Genomic DNA, 22,876 nt, shown 5'->3' on the forward strand with positions numbered 1-22,876 from the left:
CTCCCAGCTCTGACATCCTGTGTTCTAAGGCCTCTCCCAGCTCTGACATTCTGGGTTCTAAGGGTACTCCCAGCTCTCACATCCTGAGTTCTAAAGGCCCTCCCAGATCTGACATTCAGTGTTCCAAGGACCCTCCCAGCCCTGACATTCTGTCATCACTTGTGAGACCCTTTAATCTGCCCCTGTAGAAGCAGCTCTCTCCCTGCTCAGCCTGGTGAATTGCTCAGGCCAGCCGATAACTGAGAGCCTGAACTGGCTTCGAGGCTAAAACTATGGGGCCTAATGCAGGGGAATCATTAAAGATCAATAGACAGATCATTAGCAGTGTGATGGGCCCTAGCCCCAGCCCAAGCCACCAAGCTGCAAATCTCCCATTTTCTCTGGTTGTAAAGCAGCACCATGAGCTCACGGTAATGGGTGTCAGTAAGATGGATAGCCTGAGGGCAGGGGTAGGCTCCCCAGGGGCCTGGGCACTAATGCACCCGCAGCTCCTGTCGACAGCACTTTAGAAGCCGTCACGCAGAACACGCCCCACAAACCACACCAACCGGCAAATTACAGCATCTTTCCAAGGCATAGCCAGGGGTTCAAGGTGGGTGGGTGGGATTAGTGGGGTAGTAGGAAAGTCAGATGGAAGGGGGGCTAGGAATGACAATGGTTAGTCTGGGCTTGTCCTCTTACCATGGACAAAAGTCAGTCTCCTTGTGATGGACAGAAGCGAGATGACCAAGTCAAGGCCCAGAGAGGGAAAGGACACTTGCCCAAGGTCACACAGCTAGTAAGTAATGCAGGTATGATTTATACCTTCCTATAAACCCAGGCCAAGGTCATACAACCTCAGAAGGGATAGAAAGAATAACAGCTTAATTAATTTTAATGACATTTTATATCTATTATCTCATGGTGACAACCATGGAAGGTGGTTGTTATAGATGTTTGTTCATCCCATTTTACAGATGAGGAAAGTGAAGTATGGACATTAAGGAACTACTTGCCCTAGGCCCCAAAGCTGGTAGATATTGGTGTTGTTTGTCTTTCATTCTCGAAGAGGACCATGACATCAGGAAGGTGATGTGTTGACTTGACAGTGAATTGGATTTAAGTGAGGGACGGCTGTGCAAAGTCACCAGCCTCACTTTCTCCTCCAGGGTCATCTGAGTCCAGTGGAGAGATATAGATCAAAACAACTGGAGATGGCCCAGGATGCAGTGGGAGACCTTGACCTTTTAGAGTTAAGATCTTTAACAGGTCTCAGTTTGTTTGAGGCAACACCCATTCAGGGATTGGGGCTAGGCAAGTAATGAGGCAAAAAACGGCCTCTTTTACATAGTCCAAAAAAATAATCAGTCTGAGGGGAAGATGCTAAGAGTTTCTGGATATTCACTCTGAGCCATCAGAACCCAAACAATAACCAGTAAATATTGGAGGAAATATTCGAACTTGGGTCTCTCTCCCTTCCAAGGCTCGTACTTTCCTGCCTCTCAGTAGTCTCCGGGGAGCTTTCATTTTACAAAGGAGGAGGATGAGTCTCAGAGACAGGAAGACACTTGTACAAGGTTCCATGATGAGTCGGGGCAAAAAACCATCTGAACCCTAGCACAGGTATTTTTTATGCCTTTTCCTCGCCTAGGCCTCAGACGCAGTGTGATATAGTGGACCTGGGCTCAAGCCCCACCCCTGGCACATATATTGGTTGCGTGGCCCTGGGGAAATCACTGAACCTCACTATGTCTTCAATCAACTTTCTGATTATGGAGTCCAGAGAAGGCACTGACCTGCCCTGCTACAGGGAGTTTTCTCATCCTGGAGTTTCCTTGTACCAGTGAAATCACTGGTTCAGTCCCAATCACACACCTAGAAACACACTAGCTTCTGGCCTAGAGTGAGGCCCAGTCCCGGCCAAGGAATCCAACAAGTGTTCGTTGAGCACCTTCCTAAGAGGCAGCTTGGCAAAGAGCTTTAATTCTTGTCTCAGAAGCCTGCGTCTGACTACATTTGCGACGTCAGACAAGTCATTTAACATCTAGGGTTTAACATTTAACATCGCTCCCCCAGAATGTTAACACTTCATGCCCTAGGTGGAGGGTGATCCTTAACTAAGCACAAGGACTCTGTTTCCTCACCTGTAAAATGGGGGTTTGAACTCAATAACCATTCCATTTCCTCCCAGTTTTAGTTCTATGGTCCTACGATTTATCCAGGCTCCTCCATTCCCACAGAGAACACAACCTCTTTGAGGACAGGAATGGTTCTCGCTTTATACCTCTGGTCCCCAGCACAGTGTCTGACATGGCACATGGTGACTGAGCTTCTGCTGACATGACTGGTGGAGGGTCTGGCTGGCCTTTAGAATCTCCATCAGCTCCAAGACTCTGGTTCTATGATCCCTGGGGGGGGTGGGGGGTGGGAGGGGCTGCCCTGGGCTGCCACAGCTCTGAGGGAGGAGGGGGAATTGTGGGGCTAACCATAAGCACACTTGAACAATTAGTGGTGACAGCGCTAGGCTCCGTTGCTGGCTGCTGTGGTCATTCCCACCAAATGAAAGCAGGCCCATTCATGGGAGCCCTGAGGCAGTGACCTTCCATCCTTCCCCACAGCTGAGAGCACCACAACAGTGACCAGAGGGACAGAGGACACCGATCCACACCATGTGCATGCAGCCCCTCCATGTAGCCCCACTAAAATCGTCTTCCTCCTTTCTTCTCTTCTTTCCACACCATGTCATGTCAAGAGGCAGATGAAAAGCCAGGCTTTCTAGAGGGTCACTAGGAAAAACTATGAAGCCTGGGCCGGACAGTTTGATCCCATGGGGAAACCACTAATGCCAAAGGCCAGGACACAGGAGGCAAATAGATCTGCTGTTGATTCACTGTATGACTTTGGGCAAGCTGCTTCCTGGCTCCCAGCCTCAGTTTCCTCATCTGTAAAATCAAATGAGTTAACATATAGAAAGTGTTTTGCAAACCTTACAATGCTCTATAAATGTTCGCCATTATTATTACTAATAATTATTAATGTTGATCAATAATTATAATGAAATAAAGGAGTAGGCTACATCAGAGGTTCTTAACCTTTTTTATATTGTAGACCCCTTTGGCAGTCTGATGAAACCTATGCACCCTTCTCAGGATAAAGGTTTTAAATGCATAAAGTAAAGTACATAGGATTACAAAGAAAGCCAGTGATGTCCGAATACTGTTTACAAGGCTTTTTTTTAAAAACCTGAAGCCTCAGGTTAAGAACCCCCAGCCTACATGGTCTCTAAGTTTCTTTCCAGCTCTGATGTCTTATTATAAAAGTCTAGATATTTTAAAATTCTGTGTTCTAAGGCCCCTCCCAGCTCTGACATCCTGTGTTCTCAGGGCCCTCCCAGCTCTGACATTCTGGGTTCTACAAGGGAGAAAATGAGTACCAAATTAACAGAAAAAGGCCTAAGTACAGAGACATTTACCCTAAGGAACACGTTCCTTTGCAAAGGGAAACATGATGATTCCACAAAGGGTCTGCCTGAGAGGCCTGCTGGATGGTTACTGGTTGCCATTGCAGAGTGGTGAGGAAGTTTGGAAGTAGGAGCCCTGAGTTCAACAACAGCTGGGTGAACATGTGCTAATTGCTTTCACTCTGAGCTGATTCAATGTCTTTCTGAAACTGGAGCTAATTCTTGCCCTGACTCCCTCATAGGGGTGCTATGAGAAAAGTGGCTGGTAAGCCTCCCAGAGCTAAGGGGACGAGCACCATTACTTTTGCCTTTGAGGCTTATCCAATACCTCTCCAACCTGCCCTCCTCCCCCTGCCAGCTCCTGGCTTTTCATCTCCCTTTTAGGTGTAATCTTTCCCTGTTAGAATATAAGCTCCTGGAGGGCAAACTTGTCTTTCTTTCCATTTCTATTTACATTCCTAGCCCTTAGCACAGGGCTGCACATATATTCAGCACTTAATAAATGTTTATTGACTCGGTGACGCCCTCCCTTTCCAACACAGTGCAACATCTGGCCAGATATACATTCTGAGGGGAGCACGTGGGCAGTAACAACGACGTGCATTTCAACAGTACCACACACTTTACAAAGGGCTTTTCAGAAACACATTCTATAGTTTCAGTGAGAAAGGAGAGTCACTGTCCCCATTTTTCAGATGTGAAAACTGAGGCCCAAAGAGGTTAAGGAACTTCTCTAGAGTCACATAGGGAGAAGAGCTGAGACCTAGAACCCATGCCTTCTCAGAATTAGAACAATGGTGTTTCCCTGAAATCTCCATTTTCAAAACGGATCCATCCTACAGTGGGGGTCTGGGCTGTGGTTCGAATTTTCTCACTACCAATGTCATATCAACAAGATGGGGCTGGGGGAGGATGGTTCAGTAGATTAAAAACTTACTATTAGTCAACTGTGCAATGCAGCATCCATTTCCCTCCCTATCCCCACGCCCCAGCTCCAGCCTTGGCCTAAAGCTAATGCTTTGGACACAATGCGCCTATTAATGGACTTTAATTAATTGAGAGAAATGATAGCCGAAGACAAATGGCGGTCATGGAGTGGTAAGCCTAGTGGGGCCGCCCGAGTCTGTTGTTGCTGTTGACTTAAATTCAATCTACTTGCAGGTCATGGCGTCACCTCCCTGACATCCTGGTCATCTTCCAGAACAAAAGACAAACAACAACAGTTCACTTCTCTGTGTGTCCGTTTCCTCATTTGTAGACTGAGGGATTTGGGCTCAGCAGCCTTGAAGGACTCAGCTTTAAGCCTAAGGTGCTGTCCAGTCTATGACAGGACAACAAGATGGTCTGGAAACAAGATGGCTGGAGGAACAGACTGGGGAAATCAAGAACAGAAGGTGTGATTGCCGGTTTCATCCATCAGGAGGGTTGTCAATGGAAGAGGCAATTGCCTTGTTCTTCTAGGGCCCAGAGGGCAGGCCTCTCCATTATGGGAGGAAATTGCAGAAAAATAGTTTTGAGCTCAGCATGAGGAAAAATTCCTAACAATGGAAGTTGTTCAAAGGGATAGTGAGCTTCCTGTCACTGGAGGTGTTCAAGCTGAGGCTGGATGTCATGTCAGGTAGGCCATAGAACAGATCCCTGTTCAGGTATGGGTTGGATCTTCCGCATCTCACATTATAACAGTTATTTCTTTCTAATACCTGAATCAGAGAAGGCCAGCTAGATCACAAGGGAATCCAAGGATCCTGAGAATCTTGACCATGGCCAGGAGCTGAGGTTGACTGGGAGACCTCCCCCCATTTGATGTGTGAGTCTGGAAGTGCTTTCCTATTTCTACTAGCATCCGCCTCCCAAAAAATCCAAAACAAAACAAAAACCACTCAATATCCTGAGTCCCCAGCAATGGAACCAGAGGAGCACTTCTCACAGGACGATAAGGCACGTTCAAGCCAAAGTGACAAAGCTCTGAAGGTGAGATTTCAAGCACAGTGAGGAAGCTGGTGTGGACAGCATGGAAGGAGGAAGGAAGGAAAGGGGCATCTGTGGAATGCTGACTGCCCCAGGCCCTGTGCCAGGCACTGCACAAGTATGATCTCACTGGATCCCCACAATGGCTCTGCAAGCTAGGCACTGCTGTGATCCCCATTTTACAGCTGGGGAAACTGAGGCAGACAGAGGTAAAGTGACTTGCCCAGGGTCACACAGATAATAAGTATCTGAGCCTGAATTTGAACTCAGGCCTTCCAGAATGCAGGCTCACAGCTCTATTCTAGCTAGTGTGTGTGTGTGTGAAGAAACTGGAACCAAGGTCAGGAGAAATCCCTCAGACTGACTTGAGTGTCCCAGCTGTTCTGAGAATACCAGGAGTCCCATTAAGGCCTATTCTCTTGATACTCCTCCTCTTCATGGTCAGAAGAAGGCTAGCAGTGAAAGAGCTCCCTGCCCCATACCGATGAACAGCACCCGGGACATCGACCGCAAGGATGATGAAGGAAGAGATGGAGGAAGAGCATCTGGAGGTGGATGACCTGGGTTCAAATATCGACTCTGCTACTAGCTATCCATGTGGCCTTAGACAAGTCACTTTGCTTCTGCTACTGGGTCCCCATCTATAAAATGGAGGAGCTGGATCAGGTCACTTCTGAAGTTTGTTCCAGCTCTGATATTCTCTGCTCTAAGGGCCCTCCCAGCCCTGACAGTCTGTGTTCTAAGGTCCCTTCCAGCTCTCACATTCTGTGTTCTAAGGGCCCTCCCAACTCTGCCATCCCATGTTCTGAGGGCCCTCCCAGCTCTGACATTCTGTGTTCTAAGGGCCCTCCCAGCTCTGACATCCTATGTTCTAAGGGCCTTCCCAGCTCTGACATCCTATGTTCTAAGGGCCCTCCCAGATCTGACATTCTGTGTTCTAAGGGCCCTCCCAGCTCTGACATCCTGTGTTCTAAGGGCCCTCCCAGCTCTGACATCCTATGTTCTAAGGGCCCTCCCAGCTCTGACATCCCAGGTTCTAAGGGCCCTCCCAGCTCTGACATCCCATGTTCTAAGGGCCTTTCTACCTCTCCTTCCTATGATCATATGATAACCTACTGTGCCAAGATCTGAACCCAATCTCAGAAGCCCACAAGGCCCTAGTACTTCTCCCCTGAGACTTCCTATCTTCACAAGTCTTGCTGTGCTCCTACTTCCTAAACAAATCCTTGGGTTTGGAGCCCTTGTTCAGAGATAGAAGGAACCTTAGGACCCAGAACGTCAGAACTGGGAAGAAGCTTCAAGTTCTTAGAGATTTACAGTTTCTTTCTCATTTTAGAGAAGAAGAAAGTGAGACTCAGAAAGGAAGTGATTTACCCAAGTTCACACACTCTGTGTGTCAGAACCAGGATTTGAACCCAGGATTTTGGATCCTGTCCCAGCTCTCTTTGTAATGGACTCCATTTCTGCTCACCAATGTCTCCCCAGTGACATTGTAAGGTCCTTTAGGACAGGGATGGAGCCTTCTTCTCTTGTCTCCTCCAGAGTCAGGAAACAAGCATTTATTAAGAACCTACTGTGTGTCAAACACTGTGCTCAATTGTAGGAATATAAATGAAGCAGAGAGTTCCTGACCTCAATGAGCTTACCTCCAATAGGGGAAGACAAGGCACGCTAGGAAGCTGAAAAGTGGACTCACACAGAGTCACCCTGCCTGGGGCCATGGCAGAGAGAGTCAGGAGGACAGCCTGGACTGGGATGGAAACAAGGCCCAGGGCCTACCTTCAAAGGAGGGTCCTGATCCAATCAGAGGAGAAACCACGGTTTGCTACGGACCCTGTGTACTTCCTAATGCTTCCTGCAGTTCCCAGTGTGTGCATTCCCCAGCTAGCCTGAGCTCCATGGCACCTAACACAGAGATAGGGGCCAGTGGGCCTCGGTGGGATCTTGGGCACCAACCCACTGACCAGCTGACAAGAGAAGGGTCCCTTTGGAGCCTGGGCTGTGGGAGGAACAGACACTAGGGGGCGATGTGGCCATGTCCACGGGGCTACTGTCCACTGAGGCCAGGTTCACTCATGGCTGCCCGTGGCTATCTCCCAACTTAGTGTCATGTGGAAGGAGTCCTCTCTCCCTGTGGCAGTCTGGAGACTTGGATTCCGGTTCTAACAATAGCACCCATCAGCTAAGTGACTTTGGCAAAGTCAGTTCACTTCTGTGTGGGTGCTTTTCTTCTCTGTAAAATAAGGAGTTTGAATAGATGACCATGGGTCCCATTCAGTCCTGGCATTCTGTGTCCTAGAGGCAGATGGGAGGCTCAGCAGATAAAGCCCTGGGTCTGGAGTAGGAAAGACCTGAGTTCAAATCCAGCCTCAGACACTTATTAGCTGTGTGACCCTGAGCAAGTCACTTAGGCTCTATCTGCCTCAGTTTCCCCATCTGTAAAACGGGAATAATCATAGCACTTACCTCCCAGAGTTGTTAAGATCACAAGAGCTAATATTTAAAAAGTACTTTGTAAACCTTAAAATATTATATAAATACTAGTTATTATTATTCCTCTGATGATGGTCCTTCCCAGTTCTGTCACTCCTCTCTGCGTTCTGTAATGCTTTGACCCAAAGAACCCAAGTCAAGGGCAGCTATGGGGCATCATGGATAGGGCACTGGGCTTGGGACTAGGAAAATTCATCTTCCTAACCTTGGGCAAGTCACTTAACCCTGTTTGCCTCAGTTTCCTCATCTGTCAAATGATCTGAAGAAGGAAATGGCAAACCACTCCAGTATCTCTGCCAAGAAAACCCCAAATGGGGTCACCAAGAGTCAGACACGACTGAATATACAACCCAAGTCAAAGGTTTTCTGTCCCAAGGGGATGCATAAGTTTTGATAATCAACCCCCCCCCCCCTACATCTCCTACAAAGTACTACCATCTTTCCTTCCTAATACCTTCTTACTGGGACCATGAGATGAGCTTTCCTCAGGGCCTCTGCCACCTTCTGCTGCTGACTTAGCAGTTCTCTAGTCTCAGGCATGGCTGGGGGTCCAATATGGAATGCAGCATTAAGGAATCAGATCAGAACTCTAGTTTCAGTCTCATACTGTGTGACCTCAGACAAGTCACCTGAGTTCCCACATCTGTCTAGAGTCCTCATCTGTGACCCCCAGGAATGCATTTATTTACATAAAATTCAATGTAGATATTCATGTACTTCCCCCTAAAGAAAGTATGCTCTTGGAGGAAGGGATCAAATTAATTTTTGTCCATGTAACCTTAATGCCTGGCATACAGTAGGTGCTCAATAAATGTTTCTTGATAGATTGAAGGATGAATAAGATGATACAATCATGTCCACTCAACTTAGCTCATTCCCATCCATGTCAAATCTCCCATGTCCCTAACCCACTGTTCCCTACCCTTCCTTGTGCTCTCTGTAACTTATGCTATTGTTAACAAATTCTCCTTTAAGAGTATAGAGGCCTGTGCTCCCCCCAAACTCATCTCTACCCCCAGAAATTACTTTACATATGTTCTGTATTTTCTTTTATATATCATTTATATATAATATATTTGTATATTATTTTCTTCCCATTAGAATATTGAGGGCAGGAACTATTTCATTTTCTTTTTTGTATATCTATTACCCAGGAGGACAATGCTTGGCACACAGTAAGAACTTAATAAATGCTTATTGAATTGAATTGGATATAGTAGTCAAATGAGAGGAAAGGTAGAATGTTGGAACTAGAAAGGGCCTTAGAATATTAGAACATAGAAAGTCAAACCTGAGAGGTGCTTAGAACACTGAATTTCAGAGATGGAAGGTCCCTTAGGACATTAAAAGTCAGAACTGGAAGGCAACTTGGAATGTTAAGTGTCAGAAATTAGAAGGATCCTAGAACCTACAATGTTAGAACTGGGAGGGCCCTGAGAACACAGAATGTCAGAGCTAGGAGGGGCCTGAGAACACAGAATGCTTAATTTGGGAAGGGTCTTAGAACACAGCATGTCAGAGCTGGGGGGGGGGCCTTAGAACACAGGATGTCAGAGCTAGGAGGGGCCTGAGAACAAAGAATGGTAAATTTGGGAAGGGTCTTAAAACAGCATGTCAGAGCTGAGAGGGGCCATTAGAACCCAGGATGTCAGAGCTAGGGGACTCTTAGAACCTAGAATGCCAGAGTTGAGGGGACCCTTAGAACACAGGATGTCAGAGCTGGGAGGGTCCTTAGAACACAGGATGTCAGAGCTGGAGGGTCCTTAGAACACAGGATGGCAGAGCTGAGGGACCCTTAGAACACAGGATGTCAGAGTCAGGAGGGTTCTTAGAACACAGAGATACCAATGAAAGAAAGACCATTAGAAATCATTTAGACCAACTCCCTCATTTTAGTGAGTTGGAAACTGTGACCTAGAGGGGAAGTGACTTACCTGGTGTCACACTATAAGTTAATAGTGAAGCCAAAGCCTCCAAATCTCATGGGAGAGAGAAAAGGCAGGATGAGCTTGGCAGTGATGGGTGGGGCATGGGTTCCTATCTCCAGACTCTGGCCTGGGGTTCCCCAAATGACTGATCAAGTCCACATTTCCTTGGGGCTGTGGGAGAGGTGGGGCTGAGGTTGGCAGAAGTTGGGCCTGGAGGAGCTGTTTTTCAGGCCCCAGATACCATCTCCCGGACGTGGGTGAGCTGTGATCTTCACACTCTTGCCACCTCCCTGGAAAGTGGTTGCTGGGGAATGGGAGGAGGCAGAGAAAGAGATTTGTTTATCCTGCCTGGGCGGCCCCCTCCCACCATCACAGAGGCCTGGGAGAGGCCGGGAGGAGAAGGACCCAGGTGTCTGATGAGGGCTGTCCAGAGGAACGGGCTCTTCATGGAATATCCCCAGCCTCTCTTGCCAGGCTGATTGTGCGTTCCTCCCTATCTGGAACTCAGTGCTCCAGCCGAGAGGACCTGCCATGAGATTTGCGGTACATGACATCCCATTTCCTGCCTCCATGCATTTGCCCAGGCTGTCCCCCATGCCTGAAATGCTTACCCTCCTCCCCTCTTGAAAGCCCCAGTTCCTTTCAAGGCTCAGCATCTTCAAAAGGCCTTTCTGGATTACCTGGCTATTAGCGCCTTCCCTGGTGTTGCTGTTGAGTCTCATCCCACTCTCCATGACCCCATTTGAGGTTTTCTTGGCAAAGATACTGGAGTGGTTAGCCATTTCTTTCTCCAGCCCATTTTATAGATGAGGAAACTGAGGCAAACAGGGTTAAGTGACTTGCCCAAGGTCACACAGCTAGTAATTGTCTGAGGCTGGATTTGAACTTGGGTCCTCCTGACTCCAGACCCAGTGCTTTAATCCTCTGAGCCACCTAGATGCCCTAAAGTGTTTCCCCTTTCACTGAGTATTTTATATCGATTCTATATTTTTTAGAGAACATGTTGTATCTCCTTAGAGCAATGTAAACTTATTGAGGCTGGCATTTTTCTCTTTGCATCCCCAGTGCCTACTACAGAACTTGGTATATAGGAGTCACTTAATAAATGCTTGTCGATTGATTGAAGATATAAGAAAGAAAAATTCATGGATAGGGCTGGTGTCAGGTTGCTGGGTCAGGCTATCCATGAGAGGGAGTAAGTGGCCAACCACCCTCATGAGATGAATTGAAGGGATTTGGGAAGGACTTTCTTTTTGAAATTTATTTTTATTTTTTCATCATTAGACATTCATTCTTTTGTCTTAAATGCTTAACATTTCTGTGCTTCCATACTTCCATGACCTATGATTTCATTGGTGACAGTTGTCCTTTCACAGAGGCAGATTAGAACTTCTCTATGACTTTGTAGATCTTTAACAGTTATTGTGAGTTCCTTACAAACACACACCATATGGTCAGCCCGGACTTGAGTCTTTCTAAATTTAGCTAGACTGGTCTCGGACCACAGATGGATAATCTATTACCAAACTTGTATTTGAAGTCAGCTTAAAATTATTTTTAAACAAATTTTTGTTGATATATTTTGTTTTTAACAGAATCAGAATTTTTTTGGTGTCTCTACTCTTCCCCCAATCTATATAACAAAAAAATATCTTTTTAAAGAAAAAGAAAAATCAGTAAAACCAATCAATAAATCACAAAAGTCTGAAAATATGTAAAATTTCTGCACCTTCTGCCTCTGCAAAGGAGTGGGGTGCAGAGTGTCTTCTCATTTCTCTTCTTTGGGGTCATTCTTGGTCTTTGTAATTTGGCAACATTTGCTTCTGTTCTTTGCCTTTGCATTGCTGGCATCATTGCGTATAAATTGTTTTCTTCTATACCATTTCATGTAGATATTTCCAGGCTTCTCTGTATTCATCACATTTGCCTTTTTTATGACACAGTAATACCACATTCCTGTCCCACAATTTGTTTAGCCATCCCCCAGATGATAGGCACCTATTTTGTTTCCTTTTTTTTTTTGCTATCACAAAAAAAAATACTGCTATATGAATCCTATATGAGGACTTTTTCTTTATCAATAACCTTGGAATATAGGCTCAGGAGTAGGATCTTTGGATCAAATGATATGGATATTTCAGTCACTTTACTTGCTTCATTCCAAATTGCTTTCCAAAATGGTACCAGTTCACAGGTCTACCAACAATACATTAGTGTGTCTATTTTCCCACAGCCCCTCCAACATTGACTATATCCATCTTTGGTCATCTTCACCTATTTGCAAGGTATGAGATGAAATCTCAGGTTTGTTTAGATTTGCATTGCTTTTATTATTAATGATTTGGAGTGTTCCTTCGTGTTGTTATTAGTATGCAGTTCTTCTTTTAAGCCTGTTCATCTCCTTTGACCACTTACCTATTGGGAAAGGCAATCCAGGGGTTCCCCACTCCTGTATCTAGCCTGTTAGGACCTGCCAAGGTTTTCACATAGAAGAAGGATTCAACTTGTTCTACTTGGTCCAGAGGACAGAACTAAGAGTGATGGGTAGAAATTGTGAAGAGACAGATTTAATGTTAATGCAGCCAAAAACCCCTAACAATCAGAGCTATCCTGCTTCCTTACAAGATAGTAAGCTCCCTGTCACTGGAGATATTCAAGTGAAGTCTGGATGACCACTTGTTGACAAAATTGTAGGAGAAATTCTTGTTAAGGTATGGGTTCAATCAAAGGACCATAAATTTAGAGCTGCATGAGAACTTAGAAGAAATTTAGTTTTCTTAGAAGAAATTAGATGTAGAAACTGAGTCCCCAGAGAGGTTAAATACCTTGTCCATGGTCACATTCCTGGCTGCCAGGATTCAAATTCAGGTCCTGTGACTCCAAGCCAGCACTCTTACCACCGTACCACAGTGGCCTCATCTTTCCCCTCCCCACCTTGTTCCAACTCTGAGACTCTATGATTAGAGCTAAGAGTCAGATTATGGGGGATGGGGGAATATGGAGACAAAGCTCTATCTGTAGTAAGGAGAAGAGAACTGGGAAGATCTTAACATCTTTACTGTTTTGGCAGCTTCAAACCCGCCACCCCCAACCCCCTAGTGACAGGGAAGGACCACCTTGAGACCTCTCCGACAAGTGTGATTCTCCCTATTTTACCGATGGGGGAAACTGAGTCTAAGAGCAGTGAAAGAGCTTGCCCATAATCACACAGGGGATTTGAGGCAGGTCTTCTGACTCTCAGTCTACTTACATCACCCCCCCCCCAGTCAGACTCCACCAACATCAGTACTCGATGAACTTCTAAGAAGGCTCCCCACTTCCCCCCACCCCATCCTACCACCACCCAGCTCGAGAAGCCAGGGGCTTTTGGGGACATGGCCATTTCCCAAGTGTGAGCTCATATAAAAATGCCTGGTTAGGTGTGGGGGCCAGGGAAGGAGAGAACCTGACCACTTCCTGCCTCCCGGAGCCTGAGGGGCCTCAGCTTCTGGTGCGGTAGCAGCCAACCACCCCACTAGCCATCAGAAACTGATGACTTCCCGGTCTGGACCAGCCTTCCCTTTTTCTGAGCCCAGGAGTGGAGGAGGAGGGGGGGGAGCTTTGGATGGCTCCCCTTGCCTGATGGTGGCTCCCACCTTTGTCTGCCTTTTATCATCCTCTCCCCCTTTCCTGAAGCCACCATCATCCGGTCAGTCGGTAGATCCAGGTACAGCTGCCATGTCCTTCTAGTTACACAGTCTCCCTTCCCTGGGGGGCAGCATGGAATGATGGTAAGAGTCAGAGGGCCTCAATTCAAATCCCAGCTCAGCCCCTTGCAATCTGTGTGACCCTAGGTGGGGACTTTAACTCTCTCTGTCTCTACATTGTTTGACCAGCTACAAAATAAGGGAACTGGGTGAGATGTCCCTTTCATCTCCAGAGCCAGGATCGTGTGATTTCCCTTATGGGCATGTGAAATGTTTCCCATCTGGGTCAGTAGAGCTACAGATGAGGAAACTGAGGTCCCAGCCCTTTCAGGTGACTTACCCAAAGTCACAAAGGTAGGAAGTGACAGAGCCGGGGGTCGAACCTAGGTCTTCTGACTCCAAAGCTGGCATCCTTTTCACTGTGCCGCCCTTGCCCCATCAGGACTTTCTAGGACCAGGATTCCAGAGATGTTTCACAAATTAGGCCCCAAGTCATCATTCTGGGTGAGGCCTGCTTCACCCTGTGGAACTGATTTCATTTCAGCCTTACTGAGTGTCCAGCTCTATCCCCTGTGGCAGGTTTCAAGGGATTCCTAGAAGAGCTTATAGTTCCGAAGAGGGGCGGGGGGAAGGACAAGGAGAAGAAGATACTGGACAGAGCTGGATGATGGAACCACCTCCCTTTAAAGTATAGCTAAGGAGTCACTTAGTCCAAAAGTCCTTCCTGCTGTCTCTGTAACTGTTAGTGCCCCGCCACCACCCCCCAAATTACTCGTGGGCGTGTGCGTGCGTTCGTGTGTGTGTGTACACATCCATTTATTTATATATTATAAATATATATTATAAATTATATACATTCATTTATTTATCTCTGTATTTATCTGCTCCCCCCTTCCCCCAGAAGAATGGAAGCTCCTGGAGGGCAGCTAGGTGGTGGTAGTACAGATATGGCACTAGCTAGACTTGGAGATAAGAAGATCTGTGTTCAAATCCTGACTAAGGCCTTTACACAGCCGTACGACCCTGGGAAACTCACTTAACCTCTCAGCCTCAGTTTTCTCACCTGTGAAATGGGAGTAGTACCAGAACCTCCCTCACAGGGTTTCTGTGAGGATCAAATGAGAGAACATTTGCAAGCATGAATGTGCTATGTAATTGTGAGGAGTTACTAACATTAGTTGTCTTTGTATTCCTAGGGCCTAGCACACAGTAGGTGTTTAATAAGTGTTTATTTGAAGTGAAATTACAAAACAGGAGAGCGTTGGAATAAGAGCTAACATAGATGATTCTGATAGCAAATTCATAGATTTAAAGGTAGAAAGAACCTTCGAGGCCACTTAGTACAAACCTCTCCTTTTACAAGTAAAGAAACTGAGGCTTAAAATGGTAAGTGATTTGCCCAAGGTCACACAGGCATGGGCCAGAGAAGGTTTTGACCCAAGGTCTTCTGATCCCAAACATGGCTCTTTTCTGACTAGACTACTCCTGCAAAGAGGGGAAAGAGCTCAATGTGGGGGGCTTAGTTAGTCAGGGAAGGTTTAGGATGTGGCCCTTGGGCTAGGCCCTGAAGACCTGAGAACAACTGGGTTTGGATATAGTCAAAGATTCAGTTCTGGGAGGGACCCTAAAGATCATCTAATTCAAACCACTTATTTTATAGTTGGGGAAACTGAGGCTCAGGGAGACCGAAGTGATTGGCCCCAAAGTCACTGTGACAGCTAGGTGGCCCAAGGGAAAGAAGGCTGGGCATGGAGCTAGAGAGACTGGAGTTCAAATTCCATCTTAGACATGTACTAGCTGTGTGACCTTGGGCAAGTCACTTAACCTAGGCCTGCCTCCGTTTCCTTAAGTGTAAAAGGATATAATACTAGCACCTACTTTCCAAAGCTATTGTTAGGATCAGATGAGATAATAATTGCAAAGTGCTCAGCACATAGTAGGTCCTATGTATTGCTAACTGTAATGGTGAGGATGTGAGGACATGGTGGAACCAGGATATGAGCCAAGGTCCTTTCTAATCCCCCACGCTGCTTCCCTTTCTTATTTCGGATTTGCTCCTTTTATAACCAGGTGGATGGAGTGGAAAGAGTCTCGCCTTTCCTTTCGGAGCTGGGAGTCCCAGCTCTGCCTCTTCCCACCAGTGTGGTGTTAGCAGATCACACAAATTCTCCAGGCCTCATTTGCCTCTGCTGTAAAATGAGGGGGCTGGACTCAAATCCTAGGATCCCCCGACCCATCTCTCTGTACCTACAAATAGTCCCCTCATCAGGGGAGACAAACACCCAGTCATGCACCCCAGAAGCAGCCTCTATTGCTACTGGCCCCCTCAGCCAGGAGACACCTTCCCCTGGTACAGCCTGAGTGCACGGTGACCTTGGAATGGTCTTCATCTGGATCATTCCCTGAAAAGTTACTCCTGGCAGCTCCTACCCCAAGCCCCCACTCCAAAGAGCTCTTCCTATGAAGAGGAGACACAAGGGCATAGAATGTTTGGAGGTAGAATGTCAGGACTGGAAGGGCCCTTAGAACACAGAATGTCAGAGCTGGGAAGGTTTTTAGGACACAGGGTGTCAAAGAGGGGAGGATCCTTAGAACACAAGATGTCAGAGCTGGGAGAGAACTTAGAACACAAGGTATCAGAGAGGGAAAGAGCCTTAGAATACAAGATGTCAGAGCTGGGAGAGAACTTAGAACACAGGGTATCAGAGAGGGAAGGAGCCTTAGAACACAGGATGTCAGAGCTGGGAGGGCCCTTAGAACAGGGAATGTCAGAGCTGGGAGGGCCCTTAGAACAGGGAATGTCAGAGCTGGGAAGGTTCTTGGAACACAGAGTGTCAGAGAAGGGAGGATCCTTAGAACAGGGAATGTCAGAGCTGGGAGAATCCTTAGAATACTGAATGTCAGAGCTGGGAGAGAACTTAGAACACAGGGTATCAGAGAGGGAAGGAGCCTTAGAACACAGGATGTCAGAGCTGGTAGGGCCCTTAGAACAGGGAATGTCAGAGCTGGGAAGGTTCTTGGAACACAGAGTGTCAGAGAAGGGAGGATCCTTAGAACACTGAATGTCAGAGCTTTGAGGGCCCTTAGAACACGGAAGATCAGAGCTGGGATGGCTCTTGGGTATGTATCATTTTGTCTGTCCTCTTCTGTAGTAGAAAGGGCAAGGACTGTTTTTGTCTTTCTTTGTAGACCCCATAATGTCTTAGTAAATGCTTGTTGACTGATAGTCAGGAGAAAAGTGTATTTGAATCCTACCTTGATGCTAGGCATAAGACATTTCATCTTACTTCCCTGAATCTCAGTCCCTTTATCACTGAAGGGGAGGGGAGATAATATTGCCTACCCTCAGAGGCATCACAGTGTAGTACAGTGGTGTCCAGCCTAAAGAGAAATGCAGGTTTACTGGCTCAGAAAACCACAAATTAACATCATCTATTTTGTGTTGTATTTTTCCTTCTTTTGTCAAACATTTCCCAGTGACATTTTAATCTGAGTCAGATCTGGAGTTTTGCTGGTTGCCCAAGGCCAACATTCGGAGAGTATGATGCCTATAAATTGGTCCATAAAGAGTCAGGATGAAAAAGCCAGGTTCAAGTCCTACCTTTGATACTTTCTCCCAACATGACCCTGTACAAGTCACTTAAAACCTCAGTGCTCTGGGCAACTTTCATCTACTCCCTGTTGCCGAAAAATTATCAATCAGTGCCATTGGAGGGAGTTTCAACACTGAGAGTTCCCTGTCCCTTCAAAATCTCCATTCTAGGGTTGCTGTGAGAGTCAAATGAGAAAATGAATGTAAAGCCCTTTGTAAACTCTGCAGTGCTCCTTACAAATGCCAGCTATTATTATAGAGAAGACTGGGACCCAGAAAAGGGAAATTACTCATCCAAGGTCACACAGAAAATGACCGATACAGCCAGCACTCAAAGCAAGACATCTTGGCTCTGACACCAGCATTTTGTCCCAAACACTTGTTGCCCCTCATTCCATGGTCAATGGTTAACCCAAATGAAAGGTTCGCTAATACAGCACTTCAGACATCAGAGATATTTAGGGGCCTGACAACGTTTCCCAGTAGTCTTTAAATCACACCAGCTGTCTGGTTCTTCCAGGTGTTTCAGCAGGAGTCACTAGGACAAGATTCTACTCTCTCCTCATCATCTCATCATATCTGGTGGATAAGACAGGATCACTTCTGAGTATCACCTTCTGAGTATCACCCAATGAGTATTTAGTCAGCTCCTACTGTATGCCAGGCACTGAGAATACAAAGAGAAAAAAATGAATAACCCCTGCTCTCTAGGAATTTCCATCTTTTAAGGAGAGAGAGCATTCACATATAATCGTAGACACATAAGCATATATACATGTATATAATCCAGCTATCACTGTATCATTGATGTGTAGACATATATCAAGCTATAAATATACCCTATATAATCAAAGATAAATTTGAACTATTTAATAGAGGGAAGGCACTAGAATTATGTTTACAAATGAGGAAACTGAGTTTCGGAGAGATATAGTCACTTGCCCATGGTCACACAGAGAACAAGTATCAGAGACAGGATTGGCATCCAGATCTTTCCAACCCCAAGCCTAAAATTCTATCCCTGCCAGGGGTAGGGAACCTTCAGCCTTGAGGCCACATGTGGCCCTCTAGGTCCTCAAGTGTGACCATTTGGCTGAATCCAAACTGCCCAGAACAAATCTGAGGACCTAGAGGGCTACATGTGACCTCGAGGCTGCGGGTTCCCCACCCCTGAGCCTGTACCAAGCAGTATCTGAAATCTTGCTTCTCAAGCTGTTGTGTGACTACAGGAAAATGACTTTACCTTTCTGAGTCTCAACTTCAGTATCTGTAAAATGGCCATAATGATACTTGGAAGGGTTGTTGTTATGAGGATAAAATTGCAAACCTTAAAATGCTATATAAATGCTAGCTATCATGTTTGTTCACATACACACATTATATATCTTATTGTCATTTTTATTATTTGAAGACAAAGTTCCCTGTCGGGCACTCACCAGTAACCGTTCACTACCCTCTCTAAATCTAAATGCCAATCTCCGGCACTCCCCCAAAGGGCTGTTGTGAAGAAAGCACTTTAGAAAGCATGCCTGCCTCACTGAGATGTGAACTGACATTCTGTGATTTAGGCAGAGAGATGCTGAGGGAGAGGAGGGGGCAGATGAAACTGGGAATGTTGGCCCCAAGGTGTGTACCAATCACAGGGCAGGAGCCTCCCCTCCTTTTGGGGGATGAATGGATTGTGGTTTGAAGCTTTGCCCCAAATGACTCACCTCTATCAACTCTACAGACATGATTCACCAAGAAAGTGATAACAAGAATCCAGAATATAATCTCTACTAGTTTCCATGGGCTCAGTCACAGGGCGTGTCCTAGGTGACCCTGGCTGCCAAGAACCAGTCATGGAACCCTGGGGCCCTCAAGGGCCCTCTGGATTCTCTGGTGTAATTGCCTCTTTCCCCCCTTAGGCTCTATGCAGACTGAGTCCCAAAAAAGGGAAGTGACTTTTCCAAGGTAATAAAGCCATGTAATGAACTTGAACCCAGGCCTTTGGACTCCCAGCCCAGTACACTGTGCTGTGCTGGGGGACGCAGACTCCCGGGCCATCCTCAGCCACCACCAATGGTCATTGCTCTCTTTACTCTCTAGGAACAACTGGCTGCCTTTCCTGACTGCCCTTACACCTTCCCAGTTCCCTCTCCTCTTAACTCCTCCAGAGCCAAATGCATTATCCAGAGGGCAGACAAGGGACACTAGGTCTGCCTTCTGTCCTCCGAACATGGGCTCATTAAGCACCTACTATGGACAAGGTACTCCACCAGGTGTCAGGAACCCAAAGAGAAGGGCAGCCCAATCCCAACGCCTCCACCCACAACACCCAGTCTTTGCCAAGCTCACACCCTGTGAGGGGGACAAATCTGTGCAGATGTATGAGCACGGGACAACATGGGGAGGCAGACAGTGCTCTAGTATCTGGGAGATCCAAGGTGCCAGGAGGCAGAAGGGCCATCCCAGCCAACTCCCCAGCCCATGCCCAAGCCTCTCCATGGCGCCCCTGATCCCGGCCAGCCAATCTGTCTGGGCAGCTCCAGGGTCTGCAACTAGACTCTCCCAGTGGGGAGAAAGAACTGCATCAGTAACACTGCGTAAATGTACATTGTCACAGGATGGCAGATTCTGAGCTGAAAGGGGCTTTGAAGATCATGGGGCTCAACTTTCTCATTTTACAGAAAAGGAAACTGAGGGAAAGAGAGATTAGGTGACTGGCCCAGGGTCACACAGCTAAAATGCATCTAAATAGCCTGTCCCTATGACTGTGTGACCTTAAACAGGTCATTAACCTCTCAACCTCTATTTCTTCACCTGTAAAATGGAGTAAAATTTATTATCCTCTCCTTGCTTGACAAGTGAGTATTGTTTTCTCCAAACAATTGTTGTTCTAATAATGTTAGCCCAAATTTCTCTAGTAAACTTCCCTAACCATCCCCTCCCCCACTCCCAATGAGGAAAGAGAGTGCCACTATTAATGTCCCCATTTCGCAGAGCACGAAGTGAGGCTCAGGAGTTGCCCAACAGCTCTTTTGTCTGACATACATTTATTAACACATGTGGTGTGTAGGTGGCTCAGTGGACAGAGCTCCAGGCCTGGAGTCACAAAGACCCGAATTCAAATCCAGCCTCAGACACTGAGTAGCTCTGTGACCCTGGACAAGTCACTTCACCCTGGTTGCCTCAGTTTCCTCATCCATAAAATGAGCTGGAGAAGGAAATGGCAAACCACTCTAATAATATCTCTGCCAAGAAAACCCCAAATGGGATCATGAAAAGTGGGACACGACTGAAAAACTGACTGACCAACAACAGCAAACTACAGCCCAGAATAAAACAGTCTACACTCGAGGAGTTTGCATCCTACTGGATGGGGGAAGGCTTCACAGAGGAGGCTGACCCTTAGAAGAGGGAATACATTTCAGGCTTAAGCAGATACACGCAATAGGAGACAGAATGTTGAGTTCTACAACCAATTCATTGCACAGTTTGACCAAGACACAGATCTCACGGAGGAAGAATGAGAAGTGAGGCTGGAAAGGTCAGAGGGCGTAGGGCTGTGGATGGCATTCCACACCAGGCTGAGAAGCCCATATTTCAGACCAGAAGCAAAAGGGAGCCATGGGAGACTTTTGAGCAGGGGAATGACCCAAACAGGTCTGAGACTGAGGAAGATTATTTTGGCAGCTGTGTAAAGGATGGATTGGAGAGGGGCGAGATAGGAAGAAGGGTCATTTAGGAAACTATTTCAATGGTGCAGGCCAGGGGCCTGAACTAGAGTGGTGACTGTGAGTTTGTGACAGGAGACAGATGGGAGAGATATAAAGGCAGAATTGGGCTGACATTCTGATTATACTTTTCTCTTTTCAGAGCCCCGTACCTTCAAGTCTCAAACATTCTCCTGTCATCCTCACCCACAAGGAAGTATTATAGACTTCATTGTTTCCCTGCCGTGGGGATAAAGAAAGGGTACTTAACTCAAAGGAATGACTGTCTAACAGTAGAAATTCAGGCACCAGTGGGGAAGAAATTTGTGATGGTGGGGCAAGTCCTAATGCCCCTCAGAGACTACTACTGTGTGTCTCCCTATCTGCTCTTCTGGAGCAAGGCAAGGCTGGGGGCCCAGCTAAGGGTGGCTTGTTAGGAAAACGGAGAATCTGGAGGCGTCGTCAGTCAGTAAAGCACATGGCCCCAAGAGACAGAAGGGCCAGGCACCATTCTAAGTCCTGACCCAAACTTAACACATGCTCTTGGGCAAGAAAAGGGGGCTAGATATGGGGCTAAAGGGTTCAAATCTCAGGTCTGGCATGTATGAGCTGTGTAACCTTGGATGAGTCACTGAACAAAAATATGGAGCCTTGGTTTCCTCATCTATAGCATGAGTTGTCTGGATTCTATCATGTCTTAGGTGTCTTCTAGCCCAAAGTTCCTCTGATGCTTTAAGTGAAAGCAGTCACTTCATCTTTCTGGGCTTGACTTGCTTTACCTACAAAATGGGGACAATAACCCCCAACCTGCCCAAGGGGAAGGACTTGAGTTGACCATCTCATCCTCCCCTCTCAAGGCTAAGATCTAGGCTGGGGGGGGGGTCCCCATATTGCTGCACTTGACAATGACCAGGCAGGATCACAATATGTTCGAGGAGGAAGGGACCTTAGGCATCATCAATTCCAACCAACATCTTTGTTTTACAAAGAAGGAAACTAAAGTCCAGAGAAGGGATAGAGGGGAAAGGGGCTCACCCACCATGAGAGAGCATCATCTCCTATTTCTAAATTCAGTGATTTTTCCAACATGAACTTAGGCTGCTGGGCCATGGCAAAGAAGGAGATGTAATGAGGGTAGGGAGGGGGTAGGTGCCCCACAGACTCCAGGTAAAGGTGTGTGGGGCTAGCTAGCTTCCCCTCCTCAAAGCCATGTGCTCCCATGATCCACTGGGAAACTGTTCCATAGCCCCACAGAGAGTTGGTGGGCTACTGGGCAAGATCTGGAACCTAGTCCTAGATCTGCCCCTAACTCACTATGGGACTTTAGGCAAGACCCCCACTGAGGCTTCATTTCCTTCCTTTATAAAATGGAGGGTAAAAGGCTGTGGTCCATAAGGTTCCATTTCTCTCTCTAAGGCTCTTCCCAGTTCTGATATTCTGTGTTCTTAGTTTCCTCCCAGGTCTGACATTCTAGGTTCTAAATGCTAGCTTCTAAGGTCCCTCCCAATTCTGTGTTCTAAGTTCCTCCCCAGCTCTGACATCCTGTGTTCTAAGGGTCCTCCCATATCTGACATTCCATATTCTAATATTCCTTCCACCTCTGACATTCTCTGAGCCCTAACTTTACTATCTAGAGTATAAGCCCCCAGGGAACCCTTCACTCACACTTAGCCCAATCCATCACTAATTCAACAGACAATTATTGAGGCCTCCTCTACTCCAGGAGAATATAGAAACAAATGAGAATGACTCCTGCTGTTATTTAGGGATAAAAGCTATGACCTGCCCCCTAAACCACCCTCGATGTAACACCAGAGGTGGGATCCTGTCTCCTTCTGAGCCTCCTCTACCTTCCCCAGCTGAAATCCCACCAGAACACTCAACAGCCCAGTTTGGATGCAGGACATAAAAATGGCAATTGGATCTGTTTAAAACCACAAACAAAATTCTGTTCTCATCAGGAAAACTAGACAGGGCTAGGGCCAGGGTCTTACGCAAAGGGCCCTGGGGGATTTTGATTCCTGCATTAGTCTGGACTTTGGTTTTACACTGGCTTGTGGGACTGGGCTTCCCCT

Source organism: Petaurus breviceps, unplaced genomic scaffold (genome assembly GCF_028583685.1).
Source record: "Petaurus breviceps papuanus isolate PSGF00001 unplaced genomic scaffold, PetGlider_PUasm1.0 91041, whole genome shotgun sequence".
NCBI classification, from domain to species: Eukaryota; Metazoa; Chordata; class Mammalia; order Diprotodontia; family Petauridae; genus Petaurus; species Petaurus breviceps.